A 14375-nucleotide genomic window follows, 5' to 3' on the forward strand; every position below is an offset into this window, starting at 1 on the left:
TATGACCCTTAAAAATGCAGAAAACATTTTACGAGGCATGACTTGCAAAATATCGTGATGTTAGTGTATAGCTCGAAGTCAATTGCATTCCTAAGAGAAAAAGTGAACATTGGTAGAGAAAATAGTGCTCAGAGAATGATGTCTCTGAAATGTGGTGTGAGATGAGTAGACAGATGCTTTTCTGCCAAAAAAAATTCCTAAAGCTGTCAGTAAGAGGTATGCTTTGCTCCCCAAAGACAGGGAATCGTAAGATCAGGCCCATGCTCAGGCTTCATCATGAAACCAAAGTGAAAATCAGCAAGAGAGACTGTGAGCATTCACCTTGTGGCTGTCTCCTGGGGCGAGGTGTTGGGCTTACACCTCCCAGTGCCGGGCTCTTCCACTCTCTGTATCACCAGTCCAGCAACTGGGCAAGGAGGTAGAAGGAGGACTCCATACTCAGCAGTTTTTCAACACCCCTTTCACCTTCCTACTCTAATTTTTCTCTTTCCAAAACCATTTCCTGAATTTATTTCAAATTCTCATGAATTTCAGGGCAAAAGAAATTACACTTTTCTGTAAATCAATGGTTTATTTAAAAATCACCTTCTGCCAGAGCAGTCTTAGCTGCCACTGCAGCCTTTTGCATAATTTGAGGGTCATTTATTCCACGCTGTAACCACTGCTGTTCCATCTGGGGCAATGAGGACACTCGAGACTGTGCCTGTGGAGGAACTGCCCCTGGCTGAGGCTACGTGTGGCAATGCTGCTGTCTCAGAGCTTGCACCGGCAGGGATGGAAGTGTTATCCCCAATTAACAGGCAGCAATTTGGGCTCAGGGTGAGCAACCCCCTGTCTGACACCACACCAGAGGGAGCTGTGGCCATCACACTCTTAATAGGTGACAGAAACCACAAACTGCTGTGAATGTGGGGCATTTGCACAAAAGCTGACATTTACAACAGCAGAAAAAAAGGCTTGAATCATTCTCCTGCGAAATGTTAAGCTTAAGTACTGTTCCTCTGTCACTGGCTTCACATTCTCCCCATTTTTACCACATCTTTTTTCATTGCCTTCCACTTTATTTCCCCCTGCTTCTCCAGATGGCCTGGTCTGCTTGTTTGCGATAGATTTATGACTGTTTGTATTTTGTGTGATTAATAAATTCTGCTGTGATTTATGTTTCAGGAAGCTTTAGTGATTCTACTTCATTCTCCATTGCAGGGTCTCTCTCTGGGATCAGCATTTCTGCACTATTGGAAGTGATTAGGTGTCTAACTGTCACTCTGTGAGAGTTCATCAGCCTTAATTCTTCACTTAGGCATATTTTGCTTTTGCATGATTTATTACTTGAAAAAACTAAAGTGATGTCAGTGATGTATTTTGTGTGCGCATGTGCATGAAGGTGGCTTTCTGCAGAGTTGGTAGGGGTGTACGGAGAATAAAGAACTGCATTGCCTACCGGAGGCCTGATCCTCAGCCGAGGTACATTTGTTGGGTGCTCGGTGAGGGCTACTTGCATTGGCAGGCAGCGAGAGGCCTCCTGTCTCTGCCTGTGCCATATGCGGGCAGGCATAAAGGCTCTCCAAGGTGACTAGCACTAGTGTGCAATCATGCTGCAACTCAGCCTGGATCTGCCAGGATTTTCAAGAGCAACTTGCACCAGAAAGGTCTGATTTTGTTATTGCTGACACCTCGTGCAGTTATTTATATCCTGTATTTATGCTGCATCCCGGTAAATCTGACCAGTGACATTTTCTCATCCACTTTGCCTTGATAGAAATGGTGGCACAAAGGTCCAGGCAACAACAATTCAGGCACAATTGAGTTGCTTGCGTATTTTAATATATTTTTTTCTCTTGGCAAGTCAGACCTGACAGATATCTTTGTAGCTTTGTGGCTCTGACTTGCAGCTGTTAATCAACAAGTCACTTGCCACAGAGAGTCGTGTTTCAAAGTTCTCCAAATTGCTTATGAACATACATTAGAAAAGCATCTAACCTCATGTCCCCTCTGCCTGTGACAACCCACACAGCTTTGATTAAAAAGCAAACAGAAAACAGGATGAAAACCCACTTCCCAGGTTGCCTAATTAATGCCAAGAGCAGTACCATTACCGTGTCAGCTTTTCTGTCTCAGCCGCTGAGATGTCGTGCTCCCCAAGAGCAGATGGTGCAGACCAGGTCCCTGGGGTACAGCACGGAACACCCCTCTCTTTCGAGAGAATGGCAAGAAAAGTGACTTTTTGATTTGTCTTAAACATTTCAGTGGAAGAAGCTGTATCACGTTGCTGGATCTCAGTTTTCCCATAGCACAATCTTTAGAACTGCCTGTATTTCTCAGGACGGAGAATTACACTTTTTCTCAGCCCCAAGTGACAATTACCTCAATTTTAGCTCAATAGCTATTGCTGACAAAAAGAAAACAAAAAAAAACTCCAACCCCCTCAAAACAGTGGTACAAACCCAGTCTTGCCAGTCTCTCAAAACATCTACTGTTGGTTTGGTAGGGGGCTGGAAAATTGGAGGCTGCTCCTGGATAATAACTATTGCCAAAGTATAACAAAAGAACCAGGAAGCCAGTGACACATGTGAACGTCAGATCTGACTCCTTGCAAAAAAGTCAAAGTAACTCAATGAAACCACATATTTTTAAGACTGGAAATGATAGGTGCACTTCCTCCGCTGCTGCAAGCATTGATCTTACCAAAGGATTCCCTTTCTTCCTTCCAGGGGACCTGACACAGCATTGATCACCCCTGTGCTGCAATTCCTGAGACCTCCTGGAAGATGCTGCACCCTTTGAGGTGGCTGAAAATGAACAAGAAAGCATGGACTGGTCCAGCGGGTGGGTGATGGTGTCCCTCGGAGGTGCTACCAACCTCTGTCCTGTTTGCTGTTTTCTTTTTAGTCCCTGTGGAGGGACTAAGTGCCTAAGGTGTAGTTGGTGGTGATATTTGACACATATCCACCTCCAGTGTAAATTGGCAGTGCCTGATGGGCTTTAATGAAGTGCTGGTAATTACCTTTTCTGGGAAGCCAGCCTGTATTACACATTTCTGTGGGGAGGGGAAGGGGAAGGGGAAGGGGAAGAGGAAGGGGAAGGGGAAGGGGAAGGGGAAGGGGAAGGGGAAGGGGAAGGGGAAGTGAAAGGGGAAGGGGAAGGGGAAGGGGAAGGGGAAGGGGAAGGGGAAGGGAAGGGGAAGGGGAAGGGGAAGGGGAAGGGGAAGGGGAAGGGGAAGGGGAAGGGAAGGGGAAAGGAAAGGGTATTCTTAGTAGGGTTGATGTAGATTTACACCATGTAACAGCTGTTTTCAGCTACTGCTGCCTCAGGAAATTCCCTTAATACCTGAAAGAAAGGCTGAAAGTTAGTGATTTGCAGAACATCAAGTTTTAGACCAAAATATAATCTTTGTCATTTATAAAGCAATTTTTCAAGCCCTGGAATTGAAGGTGCACTATCAGTGGGAGCAGAGCCTCCACACACCGCTTTGCAGCCTCCCTCCTACCTCACAGCAATTTCCCACATGTGTAAAACAAACCTGCTAAACACACCACATTTTGTTATTTCCTTCATTTCCCTGTAAATGCCGTTCCCTTGAGAGCAGTGCAGTTACTGTTTTTCACCGATCACCAGTATTATTCAACTTTGATTTCTTCCCTGAAAACAAAGCTCAATTCAGATGAGTACATGGATCTGGTGCAGATATTTGATTTCCCTAAGCTCTAAGGATGCTTTGAGTAGCTTCAGCTGAAATCCGGGGCTGGTCTGTACAAGACTTGGCACTAAACTTATAAGAGGAGACTGTTGATCATTATTCCTGCTTCTGGCTTATTTTGCACTCAAGAACAGAGGCACAGGCGGGGTGTGAGGCTGTTTAATTGTTATGGCCCTCCCTGAAAACACTTGGCATAATTTAGGGGCAGCAGGTGTCAAGGGTTGCTCCAGGTAGGTGGGATGGGTGAGGGTTCTCCAGGGAGCATGAGGAGGGAGTTTGCCTGCACATTGCAGTTAGAGACATTAGCACAAGTGAGGCCAGGCTGTCTCCTGGTTAGCGAGTGGTTGCACTGACATTGCCTGCCCAGGCACCTTTTGGAAGAGCTGATTTCTGTCCCATGAACAGGGAAGGGAGCCGAGGGTGAGCAGCTCCACTGTCACCAGAATGTAGATACTGAAGTTTTTTGTTCCCTGATGGATGCAGCTTCTGACATGGAGCTGCTGGAACTGGTGGGCACCTGGCACCCAGCCTGGGTAGCATAGACATGCCAGGCTACATTTAACCACTCCTCTAAAGCTCTGTAAATGCTCAGTTTCTGCTCAAATGGCTGAAGGTTAGTAAAGGTATAAGCAGTTGAAATGGATGGGCAGCAATACAGAGGTGTGCCACAGCTGAGGCTGTCATTAGCACTTTTATGACATTTTTATGTCTTCCAAGTTTCCTCTCAGTAAAGATGTATAAAAATGTTGATACCCTGCTGACAATCTTTTTTCCCACTCAGAGCCATGGCCATGGCAGTGATCGAGCCAGGTAGGAGAATTGCAGCTAATCTGAGGGAGTGTTTTCACCACAGCAGGAATTTGTATGTTCTGTAAATCATGCAAATATCATCCCCCTGCTTAGCAATCATCTCTGTAACGTGGCCAAGCAAGAAAGTGTAGCAGTCTCCATTACCCCACTCTGAGAGCCAAAGGTTATGTGATATTCATGGGAAAACCTGCTTAAAACACTAACAAGCCAGTTAGTTATCTGCTACAGCATTAGATACAAGGGAAGTGGGAGGGAAGCATGGAGAGGGCTCAGCAGGGGATGTATGAAGTCTTGATTTCTCATCTTTTTTTTTTTTTTTTTTTTTTTTTTTTAATAAAGCTTTTTGCTTTTGGAGCATGTATAACACACAGTCCAGGTTCCTTGCAGAAATGTTGGTTTGTGGGGTTGAAGTTTGCCTGAACCAGGGATGACAACAATTTAACTTCCCTGTATGGCAGATGCAGCCCATACTGTGTGCAAACACCGTCGCAAGAGTTTGGAGAACTGGTTTGGGACTTGAAAAATCTGAGTGAACTCCTAGTGCTGCCACAGCTGTTTGCTCAACTGTGTGGGGATGTGGCTGGGGCTCTGCACAACACCTGGCTCAGTAGGACCCTGGGTTTGGTTATGACCTTCAGGCTGTGCTGCCATAGAAATAATAATCACATCATTACAGCCCATAAATGCAATGGTGCTTGGAAGGCTGAGAGCTTCAGGCAGCTCCTGCTGTGTATATTTGTCTTCAAAGGCGGGGCAAAGTTAACAAGGGTTTAAAAAAATAAATAAAACAGGGCTGTGAAGGGCTGTGACTAGTCCAGTTATTTGCACACACACAAAATAGCAATTCATTTGGTTCATGGGTTGATGAGTCACTGGAACTTGACCAGCCAAAGGGTAGACACCAAGCAAAGGATAGGTATAATCACAGGGGCTTTATGGCTAAGCGAGGCGTGTGGGAAGCCCCCCTCTTTCCAGTCAATTCTGTTAGTTTATGTAATTTCTAGACATCACCTTGGGGCAGTGTCAAGTGCAGTGTAATTACTGCTGTGATCGGTGTTGCTGACTTTGGCTGTTAAATGTTAATGCAACATATTAAGATATGTTTGCCTGCAAGCAAAGTCCTGCCTACCTGGTATCCCCTAGACTTTGCTCTCTGGGATTATTTTAAAGACAATTTAGCGACTTGGAGCTCTGGAGGATTTGGAGATGGTATCAGATGTGCTGGGGTTCCATAATTAAATGGCTGGAGACAAGAGGCAGGGTGGTAACAGCTCTCCCCTCCTCTCAAATCCCAGCCAAAGAAGCATGGACACTATGCGGAAGGAGAAATCCAGGGAACAGGACAGGCACAAGGTCTGGGCACTTTTGCAGGAGCTGTGCGCTTTTCCTCCATCCCTTGTTTCACTGAATTCCTGCTGCAATGCCCTCTGGGATAAAAGCAAATGCCTCTTTTAATTAACTTCCCTGCTCCCTTTCTTTAGAATCCATAGAGCTTTTTGTACAGACAGGTTGAGAACCAGTCAAGAGCCATTTAATTCTTCCAAGTTTGTGTTCAGGTGGATAAAACGCCGGCCAGAGAGGCTGAAGAGACCGAGAGACTGCTGCATGAACACAGTGTCTCTACCTGCTCATATTGCCAGACTGCAAACCTCTGGGGGATGTTCGTGCCTACACCATAGCACATCCAGAGATGCTCAGATCTCACAATGGGGATCTGAGTGCAATTATAACAGTTCATAAATTCAGGTTTTCCAGCTGAAATAAAATGTTTCAGAGCTACTGAGAGCACTATGCTTTCATAATCACTCCCCAGAGGTGGTTCAATGAGCTCAGCTAGGCTGCCTGATGCAGCACCCATGTCCTCTCCTCATTTTCTAGTGCTGCTCAGATCTCTGCTGTGATCTGCAGGCAGAGCATGGGATGTCCTGAGCAATCCTCAGTGGAAATACGCTCAGAAGCCTGGCTGGGTTGACGCTCGCCACAGGAGCATGGCCAAGGGATGTCACCAGACTGTCATTTCTAGGATGTGGAGGGTTCTTTCTACTTCTCTTGCTTTGCAGATGAATGCATAGCAGCGTGCTCTGCTTTTTCCCTGGATCTACATTTGTTTAATTTTTAACGTTTTTTGAATGTGTATTGCATGCTTGGAGCTGAGAAAGCTTTTTTGTTGGGAGAATCTGGTGCTTGACTGTGCAACAGCAAACATCACAGGAACAAATTTCTCTTGTATTTCTGAAGGTATTGGAAGCAGAAAAGGGTGTGAATTTAAATGAAGGGAAGGAGAATTAAACCACCAATTACTACAGACTCTGTCTCTTTCTGAGTTTCTTATCCATCCTGAGCTATCTGACCAACAGGTGCCCAATTTTTAAAATTGCCTGGTCTTTCTCCACCAGACACAACACAGCTAAACGAATACAGCAGTGGGGTGACAATAGCTCTTCTGCAGCTTAACAGTGTTCTAATGCAATTTTAGAGGCTAGCATTTATGGCTTGAAGATAGTTTTGATGGGAAAAGGAGGAAAAATCCATTATACAATGCCTTGTGTATATTTCTCAGCCTGGAAGGCCCTTGATTGCATAGACAGCAAGGCTCTGCTCCTGCAGAGAATGACATACAGGAAAAGGTGTGCCTTCATTGGCAGCTCTGAATGTTATCCATATGGGTCAGATCATCTATCTAGATAAACTATCAATTTTCTTCTATAGTTGCAGCATTGTAGCATACAAACATCCATTAACAATGACAATAATACTTTAATTTTAAATTCCAATAGACCTACATTTATGTCAGAGTGTTTCCAGCGCTACACAAGGATGGCTAGATAGTCAGATAGGCTGATGGATATTCAGTTATGACCAAATAAAGCTGATACGTAGTATTTATTTCTCACAGAGCAATTCTATAAAAAATTGATTGAAAAAGGAGGGAGAGCTTTGCCACCTAGAAAACCCATCCCCTTTCCTTGAAATGCAGAAATCACTTCTCTTTTTCCCTCCTAAAAAAACCCCAAATTTCATGGCTTTTGAAAGTTTAGTGCTCCCAGGTTTTTGCTCTGAATTTTTAGGCCAATAGCATATTATCTGAAGACAGGAATCTTCCACCCTAACTTCAGCCGTGTGAAAATTAAACACCTAATCAAAGCTGAGTGTTGCTACAGAAGGAAAGACCACATCCTCTGGATAGACGTGCCCCAGACCCCACCTAAACCGCTTATCCTTCACAGCCTCGGGACAGACAGGACCTCTTTCCGCAGATGCCAGTCTCTCCATGGCTTGGAAGAGAAGCCCAGAGAGCCAGTTAATTGAAAATATCATGAATGCAAAAGCCCGTTTAAAACCTGATGAATAGGAAAACTCTGTGTGCCGGACCTGAGAGGCATGAGTTTCTCCCACCTGTGAGGACCTCAGGTGCTGCAGGGCAGGGGGGTTTGCACAGGGGCTCAGGGGCTGCTGCCCCCATGGTCCTGCACTCTCCTGCTCATGGGTCACAGCCCTGCATCAGCTGCATCCTGCTCTCCATCCAGGACACCTCATCCTCTTATCTGCCTCCTCTCACTGCCTGCTGGGCACCAGGAAAGCCCTGCTAAATCTGCAGAGAGATGTGGGTTTGGGTGAGGTTGCCAGGCCTTCTCCTGCTTTTTCACCATGGCTTTTAGGATCTCTCCTTTAGGGGACTCCTTTCCTTTTCTTCGCTGCACCTTCCCCCTCTGCTGGTGGCTGAGATGTGGACCAAACCTCACCATAGGAACATTGTATCTGAAAGGTGGAAAAGTGCATTAGCTAAGACCAAGCTTTTAGGGGAGGGACCCTGCCCAGAGGGAACCCTCTAGGGAGATCACAGTCCGCAGGGGAGCAGGGCTTGGTCAGAATCCAACACAGTAAAAAAAAAAATGGGGCTTGCTGGAGCCAGGCAGTAGACAGAAACCGAGGGAAATATTTTTCTAAGTATGTGGTTAGCAATTTTGTCATTTAATTAACCATTGCTTTTAATAGGCTTGCTGTGTCACCGCTTGACTTACACAAATTGTTTCATTCACATTACTGGAACTGGGTGTATGGTGTAAGTTCCTTGCACGGATTTGGCCTTTTCAAATGTGGCTCCAGGCTGTAATTCTTCTTCTTCCTTACAAATACAGGTCCCTGTAGTATTTCCAAGGCTCATTAGGGCATGTGGATAATGGGATATTTTTATCCACGATAATTAAGTTATTATTACATGTAATATAGAGGGGGGTCAGTTGTACCCAGCCTGCTTCCATTTGCATTGTAGCAAGGAAGAAAGGCAGGCTTTGGTGTATTTTGTTTTCTTTTCTGAAAGACAGATCCATTTAAATCTCATTTATTATTTATTGGTCTCTTTGTCACTTTGGTGCAAAATTAACCTCATTAATATCAAGGTCTCAGGAAAACAAAAGAAAAAAAACCCACAAAACATCTTAGGTGTGATTTTATTCCCAGGTTAACACTCTCCTGTCATCAGGAGTGGAGAATCCATAGTTAACCTTCATCAGAGCCTGCGAGCGGGTCCTGTTGCTCCCATGGGCACGGGGACTGGGACGTTGCCCGAGCTGGGGTGCTGTGGGGTGCCGGATGTGGTTTCAGCTGAGGGGTTCCCACTCCCATCCAAACCTCGGGAGCCTCCAGGATGCTTTCCGTAGCTTCGATCTCCCTCTTGTGGCTGAAGATCGTGGGCACGGGGTGTACAGTCCAGGCTCTCACCTCAGAGTTTCGGGGGTCATGGACCAGGAGCTCCATGGACTCTTCTTCATCAGCCACTGGCACCCCAAGCCCCTGGGGGAAGGGGGATTTTAAGCTTTTTTTGGGGGGTTGGTTTTTTTTTGTTTTTCCCCTAGCGAAATGAGGCTTATACAATCTTTTCTCTCTTCCATGCTCCTGTGGTCAGTTCTGAACCCATTAGCCGTTTGCAACTACATATGACAGCTAGCAGCAAGGGTGCAATGCTTTCATGGACTTGATGGATTTGGGAAATTCCTGCCTGGGTCGGGCTGTGCTGCCTGGATCGGCCCTGGCTGGGCTGAGCTGGGGCTGATCTGCACCCACAGCTTGGAGCTGGGCATGCTGGGCGCTGCATCTCCTTACGCTGGTGCTTAAGAGATCCAGATGGGATGGGGATGCTCAGAGGAGGAGTGAGGGGCTGCTGGCAGGAGCTTGAAGGTGCTGTGGCTGCAAAGGCTGGAGCTGTATGAGACAGAAAAGGAAGGAAAGTCCTTCTGGCAAGTGTGTGCTTGCAACCCCCCCACGTTTCTTTAGTTTCCCCACTGATGTAGTAAGTGAGCACGCTGCTCGTGTGAGTAACCGCTAGACCAACCCTGGGCTGGGAACACAATAAGCAAATGTGATTGGAGCTGGTGGGTCAGCACTGGCAAATGATGCTGGCGGTGAGGGAAAGGTGTGCTCATGGCTTGATGAAGCAGCATGTGGTTTTCCCTATTGATGTCTCTGTAGACAGCAGGATAATTGTCTCTCTGGAGTTATTGCTTGGTATTACTATGAGTCCTGAGATGTAGGGGGTCTGTGAGCAATCTTGGGGCTGACCCCTCCCAAAGGCCATCATACCTCCCCAGATAACCTCATGGCATGGGCACATGCACCAGGTGCACACCTGGCTGTGCTCAGTAAATGAGAAGCATCATTGTACAGCATCTACACACACTTTTCTGTCTATAAATCTCCCAACTCCATTAAAGGACTTCTGGTACAGGGGTCGTGTTCCACAGCTGTTGGGGAAAGGGGCTTTCCAACACGTGGAGAGATGCGCAGGTAAGAGTCACACCAGAGCACCTTGTTTTGACCCCTCTCCTTGCTGGGTCTTACTGTCTCATGCCTCCTTGCCTTGAACAGGCTGAAATTTAGATGTGGAGATTTCAAGGATTCCTAGAAATTCAGTACTGTGAAGCCCAAACACCTTAGGGAATATCCTAGAAATTCAGTACTGTGAAGCCCAAACACCTTAGGGAATACCATCTTTCCCTCCTTGTCCCCCAGAAGCTGTCCTCACCCACCTCTTTGCATGGGCAGCTCTTCAGTGGCCATGGGGAAGGTTCCGGCCCCGCTGGGCACTGCCCATCACGTTAAGTGTCCAGGGTCCCACATGGGGCCTTTTTTTGCATGGCTGTGACACAAATGGCCATCTAGCATCCCATTTCCAGATCCATCCTCTCTAGTTTAAAAGGTCTGTTGGGGATCATCAAACAGCAGAGCTGTGAGGGAACATTTTCACTGAAGAGAAATCAAGGATATAGCCAAGAGGAAAAAAAAAGGGGGGGGGGGGGGGCGCAGCAAACAAACCCAAGAAATGGGGAGGAGCTATTAAGTTTGAGGTATTAAAACATAAAACCATTTCCACAAAGAAGGATTGGATAAGTGCCTGAAGACATCTGAAGTAGCCCCATTACACATACCACATTTTAAATCTTTTTCCAAAGAATATGCTTTTTACAAAAAAGGGACCTATGTGGATTTAGCTTGTAGAGAAGATACAGATTTAGTGGAATATAACTGAAGTTTTCCAGGAAAATCTTTATGTATCTAGATATTTGTATAAGTGTGTGAGTGTCTGTATCTGTACCTCTGTAGGCTTTTGCTTTGGCTAACGACAAAAAGAGATGTTGGAATTATAAATTGGATGTAAGATCAGTGAAAAACCTTCCTCACTTCCTTGAATTCTGTCACCCGTTCAATTATTTATGGTTGTGCCTTGCCTTTTCAGACCACTTGGGCTGACCTGCCCAGCTTGTTTCATAACTCACATGTAGTAGTTTGATTAAATGGCATTTCTGGGAAGGGAAAGTAAATTTGTTTAGCTATCTATATGAGCCAGACTAAATCTCCAATAGTCTTCATTAACAAGGTAAGAATATATCACTTATCAATTCCTCCACCCCACTGACAACTCGTGGAAAAGTATTTCCCTGGGATCTGTGAATCTGAGGCCCCACCACGTTGCAGGCTGTTAATATTTATGCATGAAAGGATTCAGACATGCTATAAGAAGCAAATAAGTTCCCTGGCATTATGTTCTTTTCCATAGACACAAAGAGAAAAATGCGTGTTTGCAAAATATCTATTTACAGCCTAGGAGACCTTTTATTTCAGTTTCAGGAAACAAGCACAAATGAAATCTCCTGGGAGGAAGGGAGAGCAAGTCTGTATCCCAGCCAGCCTGAGAGGGGACATGCACAGCACGGGATTTGGGCTAAAACCCTCCCACCTGAAGGGTAAGATTTTAAATGCCTGACTTAGGAAAGAGAAATTTCAGTATCTAAATCACCTGAGCTGGTCTCCCTCAGCTCATTGAATAGGGAGCAGAAAGAAACAGGCAGCTCCAGAGAGTGATTCATCACATCCCAAGACAGGTGTCAAAAATAGGGTAGATGAATTGTGTTCTGGCAGTGCTTTTGTCTTGCTTATTGACAACAAGACAACATGAGGAGTCATGTAAGATGCTCAGATTAGGGTGGATGAATCCCGTGGGTAGCAAAGACAGAAGCTTTTAGTGCAAATAAAGCAGCCACCAGGCACATTCGGGGATGCAGGATGCAGAAATGAGGGTGGTAACCTCGGTTTTCTGTCCAGCACATCCACTGCTCTTGTGTTTGCTGAATATTAGGAGACCAAGATATTTCTTTCTTTTAGCTTTTTCCAACAACTGCAGACCCCAGCACTTTGTCCAGCAGAACAGGGGTCTGTTATACTGAACTTCCACTTTCTGCTAATGGGCTTTTTATCTCCTCATTGCAGAGCACTGTCTTTTTAATGGCAGAGCCAAGTGCCAAACCCACCACAAAGCAGAAGCAAATATACAGGCTGCCGTGCAATTCTTTCCCCATAAATGAAACAGAGATTGCAGATAGCCACTAGCCCTAGTGAGTGAGCTATTTCCACACCCCATGTTATCTGGATCCTCGTGACAACTGGGAAGCTGTAGGTTAAAGCACAGGAGAGTTGGCTGTGGGTGTGTGCGGGGTTGTATGAGAGATGGTTTGTCTTTTAGCTGCAAAGATACCTTCACAGCTCAGCCAGATTGTTCCTGTCTCAAGAGGTGTTTAGAAGCTCTGTTCTTCTAGATTCACTGCAAATATTCAGAAAAAGACAGCTCTTGCACCAAAGAGCTTACATTTGACATGGAAACCAGGAGATGAAGCATTTTCCTTGAGCTGGCAGCATGGGCTTATACCGGGGTGGGCACCAGCCTGACTTGAGTGCTGCCTGGAGGGCAGCAGCATGGCATCACCCCCCATTTCTGCTATTCCATCTGGCATAGGAGTCAACTCCTCCCATCAACAGCCTGCAGCACATATCCCCACAAACCCCACTGCATCCTTGACAAGCCGCTTGGCCTCTTCCCTGGCAGGGCTGGAGTCTCCCCTGATCCCCCCACCCTCATGGCTGCTTTCCATCTGTCTCTGTTGGGATGCAGCGCCTGATTTGCCGATCTGTGTATCATTATAGCATTTGATTTCTTCTTGGTGTATTCTGAGAAACTGGAGCTGCCCTGCAATTAATTAATTCCCTCTGCCTTACACCAAATGTGCTCTGCTCATTAGCAGTGCTAGCTGCAGAGGCATTCAGGGTGTCAGCAGCAGCAGCATGCCCTCAGCTTGGGCTCTTGAAGTGCTCCCCAAGCACAGAGCAAATGTCACCACTCCCAGGAGAAAGCAAACAAGTGCTAGGTTCCAAAAGCAAGTGCTGGATATCTAAGGTATGGATACACCGAGTCCTGCTGAGATGGAGTGTAGCTGTCTTGGCAGCATACAAGAAGGCTAGAAAAGCTCCCTGGCTTACCTGCAACAGGGCTGTATGCAGGGGTGGTGTAAAGGTTTTATGGGGCAACGCGGGAAGCTGTGCCTGCCTCTGCCAGAGCTGAATTCATCCCTTTGGCAGCAATTTTCTGCACTGAAGGAGTCTCAATGCTTTCATTTCCTCAGTTCTCCTGCTGACCTCCCTCTCCCCAGCATTTCATTCTACAGAGGCACAGGTATAATCGTAATTCTGTCATCTCTCTCAATAATAGCCTTGAGCTGGTCCAACACCGGTTCATCTCTGCCTGGCTGGTGACATTTCCACAAGTCTTGAGTGTATCTAAGCTGTAAATCCAACCTCCCTCACCCATGTTCATAAGCTCTTTCTGAGTTTCACCAGCTAGCTATGCTGCATGTACCTGAAATGATTCAATCCATTAAAAACCCTTTAAAATGTTATAATGGAGACAGAGCAGTCAAAAGATCTCTCTGTGTTCCTGGCGTGCATGCATAGGCTTATTATGAGTCATTCCTTGCTCTGAGCATCAGGCTAACCAAAGAGGACAGAGATTAGAAGAGTAAACGAAAACCCAGGGGAATGAATTGCCTCATGAGGAGGGCACCATGTCTGCCCATCACCTAACCCTCTACAGCCAGCTGAGAGGGCTGGACACCTCCGGAGGGCAATTCCCCATCTGAGGGAGGTCTGAAGTTTGGTCACATCAGTCCTAATGCAGGAGCTGTGGCAAATGATCTGTCTTTGGAGAACAGATTTCATGGGGAAGGTGGGAGGACAGTCCCGCGCAGGCAGGTCAGACAAGTGTCTTGAGGGTTCTTTCTCAACTGTGTGGAGTTCAGAGTGAGCCCAGAGCCCCACACCATGCTCGAGGGCTGTGCCTTGCTCCCACAACCATGCTGCCATACCAGTGGGGCTTGTGGTACAGGATGGAATTAAAGAAGAGTATTTCTCTTCCCTCTTTTCCCACAGTTTATCTGAATCCCTAAGGCAGGGAGGAAAGAGAGAGGCAGGTCAGAAAAAGACAAATTCTTCAAGGTGACCTCTCATGAGTAAACTTCAGCAGATGAAGAGGGATAAAGCTAAT

The sequence above is a fragment of the Falco biarmicus genome, chromosome 3, assembly GCF_023638135.1.
Source record: "Falco biarmicus isolate bFalBia1 chromosome 3, bFalBia1.pri, whole genome shotgun sequence".
Classification (NCBI taxonomy): Eukaryota; Metazoa; Chordata; class Aves; order Falconiformes; family Falconidae; genus Falco; species Falco biarmicus.